The 20,350-nt window shown below is 46.7% G+C and overlaps 1 protein-coding gene and 1 long non-coding RNA gene across 4 annotated transcripts in view; one reads left to right on the top strand and one right to left on the bottom strand.

The window, feature by feature from the left end:
• Positions 1–4,005: 4,005 nt before the first annotated feature.
• Positions 4,006–12,008, bottom strand: LOC132768427 (uncharacterized). The gene is made up of 3 exons (XR_009630706.2): positions 11,877–12,008; positions 5,052–5,163; positions 4,006–4,355 (listed from the first exon to the last, which is right to left on the bottom strand). It is a non-coding gene; the product is annotated as an uncharacterized lncRNA (long non-coding RNA).
• Positions 11,616–20,350, top strand: part of BAHCC1 (BAH domain and coiled-coil containing 1) — a 125,930-nt gene continuing 117,195 nt past the window's right edge. For 2 of the 3 annotated variants that reach the window (XM_067463866.1, XM_060764270.2), the window contains exon 1: positions 12,054–12,755. The gene's annotated coding sequence lies outside the window, so the exon portion shown is untranslated. Of the gene's footprint in view, positions 11,766–12,053; positions 12,756–20,350 lie in introns of those variants that run through there. The other variant, XM_060764271.2, reaches the window with a different exon arrangement.

Genomic DNA, 20,350 nt, shown 5'->3' with positions numbered 1-20,350 from the left:
CACGATGTGTCAACTGCAAAAGACCACCTTACTTGGATTTGCGTGCATCATATGAAAATACATCACACAGTCTTAGACACTTGGGAAGTGTTCATCTTGTGATTTTGTGATACGAAATCCAGCATATAGATCTCAATTGCTGTGACATACTGTATTTTTGTGTCAGTAAAATATAATAATAGTAATAGTAATAATAATAATAATAATAATAATAATAGAAAATGAACACGTCAAACTACTCTGGGACTTCCAAATTCAGACTGACAGATTTTTTGAGCACAATAGTTCTGACCTCACAATCCTGTTAAAAAACCAAGTATGGATTGTCGATGTTGCAATCCCAGGCAACAGCAAGATTGAAGAGAAATAACTGGAAAAGCTGACATGATATGAGGATTAAAATATAAACTTCAAAGACTCTGGCACAAGCCAGTAAAGGTGGTTCCACTGGTGATCAGCACATTGGGTGCAGTGCCTAAAAACCTTGGCCTGCACTTAAACACAATCAGCGCTGACAGAATTACCATCTGTCAGCTGCTAAAAGGCCACCCTACTGGGATCTGCATGAATTACTCACCATTACGTCACACAGTCCTAGATACCTGGGAAATGTTTGACGTGTGATCCAGTACAATAGCCAGCATAGTGACCTTGTTTGCTGTGTACTAATCCTGTTGTGTTTCAAATTATTATTATTATTATTATTATTATTATTATTATTATTATTATTTCTTACCTGCCTCTCCCCATGGCTTGAGGTGGGTCACAGCACAATCAAAAACACAAAATACTATAAAAATTGCACAAATACACATATTAAAAATCAGTTCCATAAAAGCTACATAGCAAAGCATTTCTGTAAAATACATTTTAATTACATGACCAGCAAGGAGGAGCTAGGATCACCCTCTTTTTTGCTGGCCACATGGACCCCTATTCTGACATCAATAGAGGTGCCCGCAGCACCCAGGACCTTAGTAGCACAGCAAAGGTGAGATAAAGGTCACTCCAGCAGAGTGGATGTGCTCCTGGGCCGTCTAAAGAATGGTTCCAGATTCTACAGAAGCATGCAGAATCCGGGGCTGCCCTAGGACATATTTACACAAGGCTAAATTGCCCCTATTTCCCCAGAATCTTAGTCCAAGACCCAACTACTACACCACACGGGGCTCACTACCAGCTGGCATTTTGCGGTTGCTTCTTGCAAAGTCTCTACTTATCTACAAGACAATTGAGACTATACGAAGAGCAAATTATTCCAGTCACTAATCCAAAATTCTACTTCCCACAGTAGCCGCAGAGCCAGATAATGAAAGTAAAAATCCACATGTAATACTCAAACAGATTTCCATGGAAGTCTTCCATTTATTTCCATGTTAAAAAAATAAGGTGAGATAACTTTTGCAAGGAGACCCTGGTGGTGCAGTGGGTTAAACCAGTGAGCTGCTAAGCCTGTTGACCAAAAGGTCACATGTTCGAATCCGGGAAGCGGTGTGAGCTTCCGCTGTCAGCCCCAGCTTCTGCCAATCTAGCAGTTCAAAAACATGCAAATGTGAGTAGATCAATAGGTACTGCTCCGGCGGGAAGGTAACGATGCTCCATGCAGTCATGCCGGCCACATGACCTTGGAGGTGTCTACGGACAACGCCGGCTCTTCGGCTTAGAAATGGAGATGAACACCACACCCCAGTCGGACACAACTGGACTTAATGTCAGAGGGAAACCTTTACCTTAACCTTTGCAAGGAGCTAGAAGCTAGCTGTAGTTCAATGTTGAATTGCAGTTTCCAAATAGAGCAAAATAACAAATTCAGCTTTTCAGGTTCAAATCATTTTCATGTAAAGCTTTTTTTTTTTTTTTTTCAAATTCCTCTTAATATACTTTTTGGAATTTCTTTGGAATATATTTAAGTAGCTGAAGAAAATCTAGTAACATTATCTTAAGTAAAAGCAGAAAAATGGTGGAATTAACATTACTGATGAATGCCAGTTCCCATTAATTCCAGCCAGCATGACCAATTATAAGGGCTGATGGTAGAGATGCCTTGCAAAATCTGAAGATATGTGGATGGAAGATATGTTCCACATCAGTAACTGATATGGAGACTCTGACATATGAGAGAAGACTTATATCAGTTGATTTTTTTTTTCTGGGGTTTTTTCCTAGAAAGAAGCTTTACATTTCTTAATAAGACCCAAGCCCTCTCTGGGGGCAAATCTACATGGTAGAATTAATGCAGTTTGGCACCACTTTAACTGCCATGGCTTAATGCCATGAAATAGTGAGAGCTGCCATTTTACAATATCATAAGCCTTCACTGCAAAATATTATTGATGCTTCACTACGGGCCCTTCCACACAGCCCTGTATCCCAGAATATCAAGGCAGAAAATTCCACAATATCTGCTTTGAACTGGATTATCTGAGTCCAAACTCAGCTATTGTGGGATTTTCTGCCTTGATATTCTGGGATACAGGGCTCTGTGGAAGGGCCCTATGACTCTCAGAATTCCATAGCGTTGGGCCATGGCTGTTTTAAGTGATTTCAAATTGCATTAATTCTACAGTGTAAATACACATCTGGCAAATCTGAATTGTGTCTAAGAAGCAGAATGTTCTCTTGTGTATGCCTAGACCATACTATTTCTGTGGATGGAAACTGTATTCAAAATGGAAGGAAACAGTATTGAAGATGTGCAAAATAGTCACCCCATTTTGGAAGTCTTTCCAGTTCATCAAGGACTTCCAAATCATTTATAATAAGGAACATAATGACTAACCATTGTACTTGATTCCTTGGAGTGATAGGCCAACTCTCCGAGGCCCCTTCCACACAGCTCAATAAAATCCCACATTATCTGCTTGGAACTGGGATATATGGCAGTGTGGACTCAGATAACCCAGTTCAAAGCAGATATTGTAGGATTTTCTGCCTTGATATTCTGGGATATAGGGTTGTGTGGAAGGGCCCTCAATCTAACCAGAATCATCCCAGGAGAACCAAATGCATCTGCTGATGTCCAATGAATGTAGAGGCCTCAAGCTGGATTTGTTAATTCTGCATCCAGTTCCTGATTTGTGGTCTCTGTTTCCAGCTCATATCTTTAGATGCCATTTGGAACAAACATACAGGCTTCTGAGCTTGCTGTGAGCTTTCCAGTATGGAACAGGCCTCCCTTTTGCATTCTTGGGGCTTATCCCTCTTTTCCAAAGGGAATGATAGGGTCAATTACACATCTTAAAAGCCTTTTAAATATGTGCCCCTTTATCATAATAATTTGTCCAGAACAGAAACTGACCTTACCAAAATTTGGATTGTCAACCAAATAATTGTTTGATGGTCAAATGTTTTTTTTAAAAAATTAGACCCCAGAATCATAAATTAGGAGACGTGGCTCCATTGGAACATACAGTGAGCCTGCATTGCCTTTTCCATTTGTCCTGTAGTAACCTTTTTGTGAATTGCCTTGTAATGTTGCCCCACCACATCTTGGACTTCAGGATGTAATCCCCCAATTATCTTAAAAGAGAAGCCTCTGCCTTTGTTTGTGTTTGTGTGTCTCATTGTATATGATTGTCAAGGCACTGAATGTTTGCCTATGTATATAAATTCTGTAATCTGCTCTGAGTCCACTAGGGGAGAAGGGTGGAATATAAATAAAGTGTATTATTATTATTATTATTATTATTATTATTATGCCCAGGAAAACTCAGGGGACACACAATGGGTTTATGTAATTTTGGACCTTTTTCTGTTTATCCTGATATGATTGGATTTATTTCTGGGAACACTTCTTTGTCTGAGTTGCCAAATCAGACCCATCCTTGGGGATCCCACTGAAATGGCCAACATCCTAAAGCACCCTTTTGTTTATCTGGACTGGCACCGTTATACGTATTAACTGGAGCTGAGGTATCCATACACATTTCAGCACATTATCACTTGCCTCACCACATTGCTTTCTGACCGTGTCCCTCTCATGAGCAGATCAATAAATGGACACACTTTTGTAAATAATCCAGTGACAGTTTATTCAAGTTTCCAACCATGGTGGAGACTAACCAGCAATGACATTGGATAAAGCCCTGGACCAAAAATGGGAGTGGATCCTAGCCAGACACTTCCTGGACCAATCAGGAGCTAGTGTGGTATTCTCGAATAGTTGTCAAAATGCAATAAATATAACTATGTATTTGCAATTGCAGTATGTCAGTTTTTTGGAGTGTGGTCTATGCTGACATCCTCATTGGTCATTGGGAATAAAACCTCTAGTTTTGTCTTCAATCTGTCTTTGTCACATCTGGCCTTTGGGAAACTTGACACACCAGGCTTCGAACCCAGAGTTCTTGTGGAAGCTGAAATCACATAACAATCACTGGGTAAACCAGTTTTAAATCAAACAGATATATAATCCAAATAGGCAAAATCCCAAATGGTATCTGATTTTTTTGCACTTTCACACAGAATTACTGATTCTGACTCTGACAAGCTGGAATGTGTCCAGAGGAGGGCGACTAAAATGATCAAGGGTCTGGAGAACAAGCCCTATGAGGAGCGGCTTAAGGAGCTGGGCATGTTTAGCCTGAAGAAGAGAAGGCTGTGAGGAGGTATGATAGCCATGTATAAATATGTGAGAGGAAGCCACAGGGAGGAGGGAGCAAGATTGTTTTCTGCTTCCCTGGAGACTAGGACGCGGAACAATGGCTACAAACTACAAGAAAGGAGATTCCATCTGAACATGAGGAAGAACTTCCTGACTGTGAAAGCCGTTCAGCAGTGGAACTCTCTGCCCCGGAGCGTGGTGGAGGCTCCTTCTTTGGAAGCTTTTAAACAGAGGCTGGGTGGCCATCTGTCAGGGGTGCTTTGAATGCAATATTCCTGCTTCTTGGCAGGGGGTTGGACTGGATGGCCCATGAGGTCTCTTCCAACTCTTTGATTCTATGATTCTATTATTTTTAATTTTACTTGTAAGAAAAAAAACATGTTTCTAACTATGTTTATGGAAAATGCTTAGAAACATTGAAGGCTATGTTCTGGCTTGGAAAAGTTACCATTTATCTATAATACCAGCATCTGGACCGAGAGTGATGATCCCAAGGTCATCTATCTTGACATCAGTGCATGGATTTGATCCCAGATCGCCTTCTAAGGACAGCACCACATCTGCTTCCAAGATGAGCACCAGAAACATAGAAAGCAGAGGGAAATGTTTTGCCACTTTTAAAACAGAGTGCTATAAATAATCTGTAGAAGATTTCACTTTTTTTCTGGCTTTTCTGCCCCCCACATCATGCCACCCACACACTTTCTGAGCTTTTCTGATGTTCCTGAATCAATCTGTCTTCTCATATGTTTTACCATAACGCTGAACCAAAAATAACTACCCAAACAAGAATGTCTTCCCAATGTGCTTGGCTTTGGCTCAGAATTACACTATCCCTCCCCAATGACTGTGGCTTTAGACAGCCACTCCAGGTTCATTTTTCTTTTGTTTTGTCAGGTTCTCGGAGCAATCTTAGGCATATCTAGATTGATTCAGGACATATCTAGATTAAACAGAAGCAAGTGGGACGTATGAAAGCTGCTTAACAGAGCAATACTGTGCATATTTGCTGAGAAGGAAGTCTCATTTGCATCTAATGAAGTTTATTCCTTGGGTCTGAATCCTGTTCTTACTCTCATCTAGATTAGACCAATCAATCAACAAAGTTTATTTAAATGTTACCTCACAATAAGTGATTTTATAGGGTTTAGTTAGGACTACTGAGAGTTTAAGGCCTTGCAGAAGTTCAAATTAAGGCTATCATATTTTGGACATATCATTGGATGACGTGACTCAATGAAAAAAACAATAATATTAGGAAACCTTGAAGGCAGCAGAACTAAAAAAAAAAGGGGGAGGTCAACATGATGGATGATTTCATTAAGTAAAGGAAGCCAGAGCCCTGAATGTGCAAAACCTGGACTTTCGAGGAGAAGGGCTCATTGATGTATCACGTTCATAAATTCAACAGAAATCAAAATTAATTTGATGACAAATAACAACAACAAAACAATCTAATGCAACCTGTATATCACAGTCTGTATATGATCTAATTAAGGTAGATGTATCTCCTCTAAAGTTGTGTTCACTTACAAAAAGAGATATGGGCCCATCTGAATGTTAAAAAAAATCTTCAAAAAGGCATTTCCAAAGAGATAAAATGCAGTTAACCAGGAGTAGCCCAATATGTTTTGCTTCCTGAGAGAAATAAACTGCCCCCAGTTCCATATATTGAAATAAGTTCTGTATCTAATAGAACCAACTTAGCAGTTTGAAAACATGAAAATGTGAGTAGATCAATAGGTACAGCTTCTGTGAGAAGATAACTGCACTCCATGCAGTCATGCTGGCCACATGACCTTGGAGGTGTCTGTGGACAACGTAGGCTCCTTGGCTTAGAGTTGGACACTAAACTAGACTTAATGTCAGGGGAAACCTTTGCCTTTACTTTTACCTCATAGAAGGGCAGCAACTTGATTTAGGGATGTAGGGTGACCCATTTATCATAAACATGTTTACCAAGGTGCCAGAAAGGTGTCTCGTTCTGCCTAATAGGAGATCTGGAAAGAGAGTTTTTGGGGGAAAGAAAATGCAGGGAGAGTCAAAGCAGCACAAAGGGTGTTCCCAGATAAAGATCGGCAAAGGGGCATGTGGTCTTTATCCAGATTAAGTTACACAAGAGAAAACTCACCCTTTTTGCCCCTGGTTGCAATCCAGTGCATATAACTACTTCTGAATCCAATTAAATACCCACATTCTTCTCCAAGTAGATAAGATATTCAAGCTGCATTTCTCAGGCAATGTACTCTGGGGCATTTCCCTCAATGGTCTTTGCTTTCTGCTTTGTTCAGGGGACAGTCTTTCTGGTCTTCAACTATTAAACTGAGCTAAACATTGTTGCTTTGCCTCCATTGGAGGCTTGCGAAATGCTGGGACATAGCAGATAAATACAGAGAGACATTTTGCTTTGGTAGATGCAGTTCTCTAAAACCTCAATAACAAGTAGAAAGCCCATGTTAATAGTTTCTGCTGAGGTTTGAATTAAAAAACTACATTAGGCCTATCCAATTATCCGCAACAGGGGTGGGAATGCTTTAAAGGGGTGCAGTGCATCAGTTTCGACTACTAATAATGCCCACCAAGGCTCCCAATGCCACTTCCATTCTCATCTAAAACCTCCCATGTATTTCACCTGGACACAAAGACCCCAAAACAGATTCCAAATGTCTTATAAAATGCTTTAGTCATTTTAGTCCCCACCCATTGGGGGGGGGGGACCCTAAAGACCACTGAGATTGGCATGATGTCTCTTCTGGTAAATGCAAAATTGTGCATTGCCTTGAGGGCCCAATGTGTTGAGAGGTGATAAATATATCACGTAAATAAATAAAATAGCAGCTGCAACCATAGTGCAGTCTACCAGAACTCTAGAGGATGCTGAAATGGGGCACCGTGACCCTCAGGGCTCCAGAACATCCTCACCTGAGACTATCTATACACAAAGGCGGAGATGGACCAAATTCAGCCCTACAGAGGTTTTTAGACTGCACTGAATGCTACTCACCCTGTTTTAGGGCCTTGCAGATGTTTGGTGACTTAGTGTTCAAATAGCCCTTGACAGGCATAAACCCAGGCAGGGGCTGGTGCCATAAAAGGCTGGTGAAACCTTCTTTGGCTTGATGGGTCATTTATTGTATTGGCAGGACAGTTCCTGGTGGCTTCCAACAGGGCAGGCCCTACTATAATGCAGAGCAAAGCCACTGTTTCCAGTGAAAGAGCTGCAAATAGTGAAGCCATTTACTTGATTACCTTTTCACAACCAAGAGAAAAGAGAGATTCTTCAAGGAGTTTCTGTTTCAGATGCCAAAACAGTTTGGCTGCTCTGTGTGTTCTGCCTCAGAGTCAGTTCTCTTAGGCTGGCCCTGGCTTTCCAGTTTTTGTAGCCAAGCAAGTCAATAAGAATGGAGTCTAAGGCTTGGACCCAGGATTATGGGTACACCTACATTGCAGAAGTAAAGCAGTTTGATACCACTTGAACTGCCCTGCCCCAATGCTATGAGAGTTGTAGTTTTACAAGGGACTGTTGTTTGGTGCACTGGGCCATTACAGTTAAAGTGGTGTCAACCCGCATTAATTTCTACAGTGTCGTTGCTGAGCCAGTCCTATCTATACAAAGAATATGTTTAGAACAGGAGTGGTCAAACTCATTCTGATTTCATGTTAGAAAATGGGAGGGAGAATAGAGGACTCACCCGCTCTGAAACATGAGCACAGCTATAGGCCTTAGAAGACAGAGAATGGGTCAAGAAACACTCTGTGTGCTCTGGAGCAAGAACTTACCTGGAGTCCCATATTTGTGAAGCTTCTGGCTTGAGAATGTGCTTACTCTGTTCGCCATGCTAGATCTGTTCCTTCTTTCTGCATTTCTTTCAAAATCACATTGCTTTCCACTTTCTTCAGAAGAAATCTGATAGTATGACTAGTTTTCCAGTCGTTGGGAAACAGATTAAACTCATTGTGAATTGCTGTGAGTTTTCTGGGCTGCGTGGCCATGTTCCAGAAGCATTCTCTCCTGACATAGGGAAATAGGTTAAATTCACTGTGAGTTGCTGTAAGTTTTCTGGGCTGTATGACCATGTTCCAGAAGCATTCTCTCCTGATGTTTCGCCCACATCTATGGCAGGCATTATCCGAGGTTATGAGGTCTGTTGGAAACTAGAGAAGTTGGGGTTGATATATCTGTAGGATGTCCAGGATGGGAGAAAGAACTCTTGTCTGTTGGAGGCAAGTATGAATGCTGCAGTTGGCCACCTTGGTTAGCATTGAATGGCCTTGAAGCCTGCTCTGTTGGCTTCCAACAGAGCAAGCTCTACTATAATGCAGAGCAAAGCCACTGTTTCCAGTGAAAGAGCTGCAAATAGTGAAGCCATTTACTTGATTACCTTTTCACAACCAGGAGAAGAGAGAGATTCTTCAAGGAGTTTCTGTTTCAGATGCCAAAACAGTTTGGCTGCCTGCTATGCGTGTTCTGCCTCTGATCAAATTCATTTTGATAAGGTTATAGGGCTGAGAAGAGTAAAAATAAAGGTAAAGTTTTCCCCTGACATTAAATCTAATCGTGTCTGACTCTGGGGGGTGGTTCTCATCTCCATTTCTAGGGGCCCTTCCACACAGCCCTACATCCCAGAATATCAAGACTGAAAATCCCACAATATCTGCTTTGAACTGGGTTATCTCAGTCCACACTGCCATATATTCCAGTTCAAAGCAGATAATGTGGGATTTTCAGCCTTGATATTCTGGGATATAGGACTGTGTGGAAGGGCCCTAAGCTGAAGAGCCGGCGTTGTCCTTAGACGCCTCCAGGGTCATGTGGCTGGCATGACTGCATGAAGCGCTGTTATTTTCCCACAGAAGTGGTACCTATTGATCTACTCACACTTGTTTTCAAACTGGTAAGTTGGCAGGAGCTGGGGCGAACAATGGGAGCTCACCCCGCTTCCCACATTCCAACTGCCAACCTTTTGGTCAGCAAGTTCAGAAGCTCAGAAGAGTAGAAAAGTGTCAAGTCAAGGCACCCCGTAGAAATTTTGTAGTATGGGAGGGGGTGGCCCTCCAGATAAGGTCCTCCCCAAAACCCATGTGAAGTTGCCACCCACAAGTCTTGGACTGGTTAATGTTGTTGAAAAGGGAGATAGAAAGGAAGCCAATGCTTGTCCCCTTTTCTCCATGAGCTTTGAAACCATTTCCTCTGAGATCCTAAAGCAGGATTATATAAACATGCTGATAGTTATAAATGAAGGAACAGAGGAGGAGGAGACAGGTTCCTCTTGGGTTGGCCCTACCCTGTGTCATAATGGGAATGGATGCTCTGCTTCTGTGTCACCAGGATCTGGGAAGGTGTTGTGATTTTGAGTGATTCGGTGAAATCCAACTGGGGCAGGGAGCGGGGAGAAATCCTTGGGTCCTTGTGATGCCAGGCGAAAGGAGAGCAAAGCCAGAGCCCGAGCTGCCGGGTGGCCCCTGCCAGGCCTTGCAAACTCTGCCCGGAGGCGGCAAGATCCCGCAGATCCTGGTTGTTGTGGCTGAGGCAGGGCTGCCGCCGCCGAGTTGTAAACTCATCCCAGACGAGGACGGTGAGGAGGGAGCGAAGGAGAGACACTGGGGAGTCAGAGGAACTTCTCTGGGCAACGTCCTCACGGCTCTTTTCCTCCCTCCACAGCCTCCTCCTCTCCCCCCCCCCCCCCCCCTTGCAGCGCTTCTGAAATGTTTTCCATTGCATTGCATTTCATGGGGAAGGAAGGGCTTCTGGGCAGGGGGAGGGAGACTCTCCGCCCGCGTTTGTGTGGCTGGGATTGCAACGCACACTCACACGGAGCGAGGACTGCACATCTGAGTTTCCTCTTCTGTTTTGGAAGGTGGGGGAGCTGGGATTTCCTCTCTCTCCCCTCCCCCCTTCCTTCCATGGCTGGAGCTTTCCGTTGCAAAGAGGGACGTTGCTTGGTCTGGATCCCTTTCTTGCTAGGGCTGACTCTGGGCCCTTCCACACAGGCAGGCATGTAGCCAGGAGGGGGGACTTTGGGGGCTTCAGCCCCTCCCCCCCGAAATTCTCATGGTGATCTGCGAAAAGGCCTTACTGGTACATTACTTAAACTGTTATGTTTATTCATATCATGATCTGATCACCATACTCAACATATCCCATATGCATGGGGGTATTGGGGTAACGATACAAAAGGTTTGCTAGGGTAGACCCTCTTTCACTCACGCTCAGCCCCCCCCCCCCCCCAACAATCAAACTCACCCCCCCCCCAATCAAAATCCTGGCTACGGGCCTGCACACAGGCCTATACCCCAGAAGACCTAGGCAGAAAATCCCACAATATCTGCTTTGAGCTGGGTTATCTCAGGGCCCTGCCACACAGCCCTCTATCCCAGAATAGCAAGGCAGAAAATCCCACATTATATGAGTGTGGACTCAGCCCAGTCCAAAGCAAATATTGTGGGATTTTTCTGCCTAGATATCCTGGGATAAAGGGCTGGGTGGAGGGGCCAATGTCTGCTTTGAAAGGGGCCCTTCCACACAGCCCTCTATTTCAGAATATCAAGGCAGAAAATCCAACAATATCTGAGTGCAGACTCAGATAGCCCAGTTCAAAGCAGATACAATATTGTGGGATTTTCTGTCTTGATATTCTGAGATATAGAGCTGTGTGGAAATGCCCAATATCTGCTTTGAAGTGTGGCCCTTCCACACAGCCCTGTATCCCAGAATATCAAAGCAGAAAATCCCACAATATCTGCTTTGAAGTGGGGCCCTTCCACACAGCCCTGTATCCCAGAATATCAAGGCAGAAAATCCCACAGATATTGTGGGATATAGGACTGTGTGGAAGGGCCCTGGGTTATCTGAGTCCACACTCAGATAATGTGGGATTTTCTGCCTTCATATTCTGGAATATAGGGTTGTGTGGAAGGGGCCTTTCTCTCTCTCTCTCTCTCTCACACACACACACACACAATCCCCCACCCCACCCCATTTGAAGACGCATCCAGCGCCTATCTGGCAACACACAGTGGAATGTAGTCGCGTGGAAATGCGAGTCTCAAACTTCCCGTGTTGGTTACGAAGGTTTCCTCCCGAGAGCCCCTCCTCGAGGTCCCCCTCCCCAAAGGCAGGGAGGCGATGCAACTAGGCTCCCCAAAACCCCAGCCCGGCCCGGTAAGTCCCTAGGCTCCAAAAGAAGAGGGAATCCAAGGACAGAGAGAAAGAGAGAAGTGGAGAAATAGATTATTTTTATTCCTCCCCCTGCGATCTCGTCCTGAGACCTACCTGAGCTGCTCCGGGATCGCAAAAAGGGGGCCAGGAATCAATGCTTCGGGGCGGATTCGCCTCGGGAGGCTCAGCCCAACACACCCACCGCAGCCAAAGACCAGAGAGAGAGAGAGAGAGAGAGAGAGAAACCCTTTCCTCGCCCTCCCCACCCCGCCTTCTCTCTCTCTCTCTCTCTCTCGGAAAGGAAAGGGGGGGGGGGCTAAGCAGCGGCGGCCACAGCCATGGCTCGGCGTCGGCGGCAGAAGAAGTGGGGAAAAGAGATTAGATTTCGCTTCTCTCTCATCAATTTTCTGTTTAATGTCACTGGTCTCCATTGTGGGAGAGGGAGGCACGTCATCCGGCCATAAATTTGAGATTATAGAGCCTCCAGCTCCGTTCGGGTGCCCTAATTGAATGGATTTACTCCGCGCGGGCAGGTCGGGGAGAGAAGAGGGGCCACGGAGACCCAGCCAAGGCCGGGCCCACGCCGGCGCCGCCGAATAGCAAGGAGAAGGAGAAGAAGCCAGGAGGAGGAGGAGGAGGAAGAAGAAGGGCGGAAGAGTTGGGGGTCTCTCTGGCACACGCGCGCATACACACACACACACCAAATCCTCCCGTTTCCGCCTGGTAGGGAGAGAAAGGGAACTCCAACGAAAGGAAGGAGAGCGAGCACGTCTGTGTTAAAGGGGGGATTGCAAAAGAGAGAAACCTCCCACCCGTCTTCTGAGAGAAGCCTTTTCCCAACCCTGGACTGGAGCCTCTCGGCTGCCCCACATTTTCCGCAGCGAAGTGGATATTTCCCCCGCTCCCCCCCCCCCCCACAACCTCCCCCTCCTTTTCGGCGTTTTGTTTCTGCGGTTTGTTAAACAGAACTTTGACCCAGGAAAGCGGCGATCTGTAAGTAATTGTTTTGTCTCGATTTGCTCTCATTGTTTGTCTTTGTGGAGCCTCTCTCACTCTCTCTCTTTCTCTCTCCCTCGCCTTCGCCTCTCCTTCGGCGCGTCCTCCTCCTCCTCCTCCTTCCCCTGAATGGCCGCCTTCGGGGAGATTTCCTTCCAAGGCCAACCAAATGGATCCACACTGCCCAATAATCCAACTCCAACTGTATTCTGTGGGCGGTGGAGACCGGGGAGCCTTCCACACAGCCCTAGATCCCAGCATATCCAGGCAGCAAATCCCACAATATCTGCTTTGAACAGGGTTATCGGAGTCCACACTCAGATATTGTGGGATTTTCTGCTTTGATATTCTGGGATACAGGGCTGTGTGGAAGGGCCCCGGGTCTACACACTCCTTTGTTGGGCCTTCCTTCCCCTAACCCACGTTGCACCCTTCCCTTCCAGACCCACTTCGACTTTTCCCATATTCCCTGTCATTTTAAAACAAGCAGATTATTCTCCTGAAAAACAACCAACCGAAACCCTCTTCTCCAGATTTATTTTCGAAGGGGAGCAAAAGCCCACAACAGCTTTCCCTTCAAAACACGACTCCTTCCAGGTTCAAGACTCCCCAGAAACTTTTCCTCGAGGCCACTGAATCAAGAATCTCTTCTCCCTCTTCAGTTAAAGCCCCATGTTTGGAAAAGCTCAAAAGGTCTCCTATACCCGGACCCAGAGACCTTGAAAAGAAAAAGGCCCCACCGATCCTTCTTTGAGAAAGCCCAGCCGGTGCCCCGCTGAGAGATCCTCTGGTCTGTTGCTCAATGTCTTTGGGACTTGGCTGCTGCCTGGAGGGCCTCCCAACGTTTTCCAAGAGGCCTTGGAGCTTAGGAAATCATTCACCAGTCGCCCGCCTTTGAAAAACAAGCCAAAATAAGGCCCATCAGAGCAGATCTAGGGGCTCTTCCACACAGCCCTCGATCCCAGAATGTCAAGGCAGAAAATCCCACAATATCTGCTTTGAACTGGGTTATTGGGCTCCACATTCAGATAATGTGGGATTTTCTGCCTTGATTTTCTGGGTTGTATGGCTGTGTGGAAGGACCTTATAACAAGGTACATTTTAGAGGGAAGGGTTTTGTAGTGAGTATTTCCCCCCCCTCCTTAAAATATATTATTTTGTCTTTTCCGGTGAAAGACTTGGTTCCAACGTTTGCTCTGGTGCTTTGGATCATTTTCACCTTCTCGGGAAAGAAAGAAATCCCAATATAGTCGTTTGGTTTTATTCCCGGGTGAGTGGATTTGGAGAGGCAGCCTCGAAAAAGAGACCTCGGGCTCAAAACCAGGAAAGGATAGGAAAGGAGGAAGGAAAAGAGCGAGAGCGAGAGAAAGAAAGAAAGAAGGAAGGAAGGAAAGAAAAGGAGAGGCAGTATGAAAGGAGGCTAATAATTTTCCTCCGTTTTAGGAAGGGTTGTGTGGAAAAGTTGCCTCTGAATCTCGCCTTCGCCCAACGCTTTTTGAAAAATAAAGAACCTAGTGTTAAATTTACTTTGAAATAGCCTTTTAAAAAATTCTCCTCGATTGCTGCATTCCTAGGTGGTTATTCTTCCTGTTGTTCATTTTCCAGGCCTGTTTTCAAGGCCGAGTCCTTTCCTCCTCGGGAAATCCCACTGCTTTGTTTGGGCCTCGCTTGGTTTCCCTCTGGAAGGCAGAAGAGCCCCCAACAATGAGGCAGAGCCCTTTCTCCCCAGAAGGAACTTCCTTCGGGTTGAGGAACGCTGTGGGCCAGGTTCACGTTACAAGACGAATGTATTTCCAGTGGGGGCCCGGCTCCTGAGGAAAGGGCCCTTGCCTGGCTCTCCCAAAACCAGTGGAGGAGGGGAAGGGGCTGTGGGGAAGCCCCTCAGGGCGCGCGCACCCGGGTAAACAAGCAAGGCTTCAGACATATATATGCATTATCCAATTCCCTCTGGTTTATTTCCCCATCCTTCCTTCCATCCTTCCATCCTTCCTTCCTTCCTTCCTTCCTCCTTCTTTCAAATCAAATTACCCCAGACCCGGGCCGCGGGAGCCTCTATCGATAGCTTGGCAAATTCGGCGCAGAAAGTATATTCCTGCTCGGGAAGGAGATAGATTTGTCCAACGATTTTTAATTAAAGGGATTGACTTTCCTGTTAACAAAAGAGGGAACGAAGGGCCCGGCTGGCCAGGAGGGAGCGGCCAGGAGAGAGACGACGAGGAGGAGGAGGAGGAGGAGGAGGAGGCCCTTCCGCCCTCCGGATCCCGGCGCCCCTTTTGTCTGGCTCCGCTGGGGATCTGCACAGGGGCATTGCTACCCCTTGGACAACCCCCTCGCCTTTCCTCGCCTCGTGTTTAGCTCAGAAATGGTGGAGAGGGCTCTGTTGATATTATTATTATTATTATTATTATTATTATTATTATTATTATTCGTCGCCTTCTCCTTTCCCCTCTTCACAATGCAATCCAGCGAGCCAAGAGGAGCGAGCGGGGCTTGATTTCCAAGGCGCCTCCGAAGAGGCAAGCCAGGCCACGCTTTCCGCGACGAGGCTGGGCCCGGGATCAGGAGGAGAGGAAGGGAAGGGAAAGGAAGCAGGGAAAGGAAGGAAGGAATACAAGAGAAGGGGAAGGAAGGAAAGATAAAGGAAAGAAGGAAGACGTGAGGGAAGGAAGGGAAGAGAAGGAAAGGAGAGGAAGGAAGGAAGAGGAGGAAAGGAAGGAAGGAAAGGAAAAGAGGAAAGGAAGGAAAGGGAAAGCGGGAAGATGGCGCCTCCCCTCCGCCATCCGAGCCAAGGGGAGAGGGCTTCTCTGACTCGAAACGTGGGCTTCTTTTTCTCAGCCAGGGCAGGGAAGCCCTGGGTTCCTTCGGAGGCAGGAGGGAAAGGGAAAGCTTGCTCCCGGGTCCCTCCAATCCCTCGTTTCTTCCCCACTCCATGCCCTGGGCGGCCAAGGCAGAGCCAGAGCGAGGGTTTGTTGTGGGCCGAGAGGCAAAGGAAGAAGCCGGAGCGGAGGCACAAAGGTCCACAGCCCGGCTTCGGCTTCCGCCTCTTTTCAGGGAGGAATCGGGCGCGAAAGGAAGGACAGGCTTGATTTCTTCTGGCTGCCCCTTTGTTTTTCCTACGACTTTCTTTCATTCGGATTCCCTTTGAACCCGCGTTGATCCTCCTCCGAGGCCGGAAGGGAGAGCTTGAAGGGAAGGAGGGCGGCTCTTGTGAGAGCCTTTTCCCCCTGAAAGGTTTTCTTTCTCACGGAACGCCTTCGCTCTGAAAGAAAAGAAACGTGCGCTACACATGCACGCATATACATTGCAAGTGCGTGTATGTGTGTGCGCGTATATATATATACACACACAGAGAGAGACGTCTATTCATGTTTCCGTATATATAAAACGACCGGGATGAAATGTGTGCCTGGTGCCATTTTCCCAATTACAATACTGATATGTGAGTGTGTGTGAGAGAGGGAGAGAGGCCCCGTCTACACTGCCATGTAATGCAGTTTCAGAAAGCAGACTGACTGCATTATGTGGCAGCGTAGATTTGTGGAATGCAGCCCAGTTCAGTGGAGATCTATAGTCTCTATGGCAGTGTCGATAAGGCCAGAGAGAGGAGATTTTGCCCGTGGAAGGGTTTTGGAAAGAGGGTGAAAGGAGCACTCCTTTTGCATATGGGGGAAAAAAAGAAATCGAGCCTTTCCGATTGGAATCCATGGATCTTTCACAGAAATTCTGCAAATAGTGCGTGGGGCTGTGTGCATGCCTTGGCCTCTCTCTCACAGACACACCGTGGGCACAGGATGTGCTCGTCTTTCACCAGCAATGTGGAGAAAACTCTCGCCGGTGTTTTTATTCTAGAGCCGTGGAGTTAAGAGTGTGAAAAGTTGCAGAGAAGGGGAGGGAATCGGGAGGGGAAAATATCATGCATTTTCAGAATGCAGATGAATTGCCTTGAACTGCATTATATGGGTCCACACTGCCATATTAAGCTGCATTCTGAATTACATGACAGTGTACATGGGGCCACGCACACACACAACCCTCACATCTTCTGCCTCTCTGCACACTGTTTCTCATTCTCTCTCAGGCACAATCAGTCCTTCAGTCTCTCTCTCTCTCTCTCTCTCTCTCTCTCGCACATACAATCATCATCATCTTTTGTCTCTCACAGAACTACAATATCATTCATTCTCTCACACACACCTATTCACAATCCTGATCTTTCCCACTCTCTCACAGGCGATCACATTATCTTCCATATGCTCTCTCTCACACACACAACATCAGTTCTCTCTCACAGAATCACAATATCATTGCTTCTTTCTCTCCCATTGGCATTCACAATATTTCTCTCTCTCTTACGTACATATCTTCAATTCTCTCTTTCTGTCTGTCTCTCTCTCACACACAATCTTTCTCTTTATCTCACACAATCACAACCTCTCCTCTTCTCAATATATTTCATTATCTCTTTCTCTCACGCACATACAATCTCTCCCTCGTTTTCTCTCACAGCCACCATACCTTTGATTCTGTGGGCCCTTCCACACAGTCATATAACCCAGAATATCAAGGCAGAAAATCCCAAAATATCTGCTTTGAGCTGGGGGCCCATCCACACAGCTGAATAAAACCCCACGTTTTCTGCTTTGATCTGGAATATATGGCAGTGTGGACTCCGTTCAAAGCAGATATTGTGGGATTTTCTGCCTTGATATTCTGAGTTATATAGCTTTGTGGAAGGGCCCTGTGTTATTTAAATCCACACTGCCATATATTCCAGCTCAAAGCAGAAAATGTGGGATTTTATTCAGCTGTGTGGAAGGGGCCTTTCTCTCCAACAAAGCCTTCACAATTTTTCTCCTTTTTTTTTTTTTTCACACAATTACACTATCATGCATTTTCTCTTACACACAGAAAGAATATGAATCTTTCTCTCACACATAACAAGGCTCTCATTTTCTTACACACAAAACCACAATAAGATTATGTCTCTCTCACACACTCACACTTGCACCATCTTTATTTTCCCCTTTCTCTTCTGCACATCACAATATCTTCCGTTCTTTCTCACACATGTTGACAATCTTCCTCACTCTTACCCCTGCAATATCATTTCTTCTCTCTCTCACACACACACACAGAGAATCACACTCTCCTCCTTTCTCTCATACGGTCCCAATCCGGGATATTTGCTTTTACACAAAACTGGGATATTGCTCACTCTCTCTCTCTCATACATACACAATCTCAATCTTTATCTCCCTCGTTCTCTCTCTCTCTCTCCCTCAAGGCCTTCCCTTTACAGGACAATAAAAGTGGTTCAGCAGCAGAGCATTTGCCTCTTTCTCCCCCAAAGGAGGCCCTGTTCTGCGCCCCAAAGTGGATCCCCTCTTTCCCTTCTTCCCCTTTTTCCATCACCCTATTTTGTCCTTGTTTGTGCGCATGCCTGGGGAGGGGACTAGCCACTTCACCCCAAAGTCCGAGAAGAGGGGCGCCTCGTGCTCCCCCAAAAGTTCCTTGCGGGTCTCTCTCTCCCCCTGGGCCTCTCTCCCCTCCCCTCCCCTCCTGGCACCCATCGAAGGAGGTGTTTCTCCAAGCAGGCCCCCTTCGGACGTGTCACAACCCGTTTGCGGGGAAGGCGCCTCTCTCCGCCGTGTGTCCCCCGCCCCTCCCTGCACCTTCCCCCAAATCTTGCTTGGATTATCTTGTCTCGCCTGGAAAAAGGGGGGCCGGGAGGGTGACAACTCCGATGGGGAGCAATAGTCTTTCTATATTTGCAGTTGGAAGCGGTGGGCGCAAGAGAAGTCCCCGGGATCTTCTCGTGCCTTGGCACAGAGACTCAGGGATGCCATCGGGGGCCTTTGGTTTCACTCCTGAAGCTCCAGGTTGATCTTGAGGTCTTCCCTTTTGTCTGTGTGTCTGTCTGTCTTTCGGTCCCTTAATGAATAGGGAGAGAGAGGGAGCTCTAGGTCCCTTTGATTCCAATCGCCCTCGTGTCGCCCAGAGGGGCCGATTCTTGACCATCCCCTCGCCCAGCAAACGCCTTGAATTATAGTTTCAGGAGGATATATTGAGCGAGAAATTAGATCTGGGACTCTGGGCACCCTCACAACAACAACAAAGGCAACCCCCCCCCCCCCCCGCGCGCGCTTTGTGATCATCCTGTGAAGGCTAATGCAAGGCTCTCCCCCCCCCCCCCCCAAAAAAATAGGCACATGTAAAATGCTCCTGTGAATTTGCATTGTGAGTCTGTATTGGAGAAGGTTGTTTGGAGCCTTGTCTGGGATGGCGAAGCTTTTCCGTGCACGTTTGACTACAGGGCATTGAGGTGCCCAAGTGGAGGCCAAGGGCTTGTGTATGTGCAACGGGCACATTACGGTGCAGAGCTGCGCCAGGATCGCCCCTTTTATTTATTCAAAGGGGGGGGGGGACCCCTCTTTGCTCTAGGTAACACCCCCCCCCCAGGCCCAAACCCCTGAGTGACGAAGAGCAGAGAGGGCTCCGAGGAGATTGCAAAAGTGCCCTGACCGTTTCGGCCTCTCCCGCCACCCACTTTCTCCTTGCGGATGGACCCGTTTGAGCCTTGCTTTCGGCTGCAGCTCAAATGCGTCTCCCCTCTCTTTCTCTCTCTGTTTCTGTCCCCCTTCCTTTCCCCCCTTGTCTCCGAAGGGAGATGATTCCTGGATCTGGTTGGAAGGGAAAGAGAAACCCTGCTCTCCCAGAACAGGGCTCTCGTGCTTAGTCCGCTGAGACGGTTTCTCCTTGAAAGACCCCCTCCCGGTCCTCAGGAGGGAATGAGGCGCAGACCCCAGAAGTAAGGCGACCTTTCCCTCCTCTCTCCCTCTCCCTCCCCCCCCCCCCCCGCGAAAGAGGGCGAAAGGGATTCTCTACGCCTTGGACGCTTTCCAGGCCGCGACGCGGGAGGAGGAGGAGGAGGAGGAGGAGAAGGAAGAGGAAAAGGAAGAAGAGAGGGGAGAAGAGAAAGAGGAGCAGGAGGAAGAGAAAAAGGAAGAAGAGAGGGAAGAAGAGAAAGGGGAGGAGGAAGAATAAAATGAAGAAGAGGGGAGAAGAGAAAGAGGAGGAGGAAGAAGAGGAAAAGGAAGAAGAGAGGGGAAAAGATGAGGAGGGGGAAGGAAAAAGAGAGGGGCTTCGGTGGCTTTCTTTCTGCCCCGAGAGGGGAGGGCATGGCTTGAAGTCTCCCTGTTTCCTCCCCTCATCCCCCGGTTCCCTTCTATTCTGGAAGGTCGCTTAGGCCTACCTTTCGCCTGATTGGCGGGGGAAGGTTCAAAGATGTGTTGTCGAAGGCTTTCATGGCCGGAATCACTGGATTGCTGGGAGTTTTCCGGGCTGTGTGGCCATGTTTCAGAAGCATTCTCTCCTGGCGTTTCTCCCACATCAATGGCAGGCATACTCACAGGCCCCTCGACTTCTGAGGATGCCTGTCATAGATGTGGGCGAAACGTCAGGAGGCAATGCTTCTGGAACATGGCCATACAATCCGGAAAACTCACAGCAACCCTATTATTATTATTATTATTATTATTATTATTATTATTATTATTATAGCTAAGCGCCCACTACACAGGCTGGAAAGTCTG

The sequence above is a fragment of the Anolis sagrei genome, chromosome 2, assembly GCF_037176765.1.
Source record: "Anolis sagrei isolate rAnoSag1 chromosome 2, rAnoSag1.mat, whole genome shotgun sequence".
NCBI classification, from domain to species: Eukaryota; Metazoa; Chordata; class Lepidosauria; order Squamata; family Dactyloidae; genus Anolis; species Anolis sagrei.
The sequence above is the reverse complement of the archived record's forward strand: the minus strand, read 5'-3'. Positions and strand labels throughout refer to the sequence as shown.